Source organism: Sinocyclocheilus grahami, unplaced genomic scaffold (assembly GCF_001515645.1).
Source record: "Sinocyclocheilus grahami isolate Dianchi unplaced genomic scaffold, SAMN03320097.WGS_v1.1 scaffold1691.1, whole genome shotgun sequence".
In the NCBI taxonomy this organism is placed as follows: domain Eukaryota; kingdom Metazoa; phylum Chordata; class Actinopteri; order Cypriniformes; family Cyprinidae; genus Sinocyclocheilus; species Sinocyclocheilus grahami.
Window position 1 is genome coordinate 35,840 of NW_015506870.1, and position 748 is coordinate 36,587.

Here is a 748-nt window from a genome sequence, read left to right on the forward strand (position 1 = left end):
CTTCTATGGCATCATGAAGCACCTTTATTTTTAAGAGTGTAGGTCCCTGTGTTCAAACTTAACCATGAAGCTTCAGTTTCAGATTGAGCTGATGTCTAAATTATACCTGTCAGAGATGTTTCTTCATCAGCACACTTTCACACTGACTGACCCACACACTTTCACTCGCACAGAAAATGCGCTCGCAAGCGAAAGTAATTCCACAGCCACCGCATTCATAAACAGTAACTCACTTATGTGTTAGAATAACCTGAGTGGCCAAACTCATACTGGTACTTTTTGGTACTTTTTTGTTAGTCTACTGTGTGTGTGTGTGTGTGTGTGTGTGTGTGTGTGTACGAACTATATTTTAGGCACAGATTTGTACCCAGAAGTGAGCTAAATCTGTCAAAACCTCCTCATTATTCTCATTTGTTAGTTCTTTTAAAAACATTAAAAATGTAAAAACATTGTCTGTCTGTCTATCTATACATTTGATTTAGCTGATTATGAATTTTAGGAATAGGTTACGTTTTATCATCAACTACCCAAATAGCCTATACAACAATAAAATATAATAGGGCCTACTATCTATCTATCTATCTATCTATCTATCTATCCATAGGCTACATTTGAGATTGCTGATTATGCATTTTAGGAATACATTTTTATCATCAACTACTCTTTATCTCTCTCTCGCTCTCGCTCTCTCTCTCTCTCTCTCTCTCTCTCTCTCTCTATATATATATATATATATAAAAAAAATATA

The 748-nt window shown here is 35.2% G+C and overlaps 1 protein-coding gene across 1 annotated transcript in view; it reads right to left on the bottom strand.

Annotated features, from left to right (window-relative positions):
* Positions 1–748, bottom strand: part of LOC107572074 (myelin-oligodendrocyte glycoprotein-like) — a 5,790-nt gene that overhangs the window by 4,539 nt on the left and 503 nt on the right. The window lies entirely within an intron of this gene.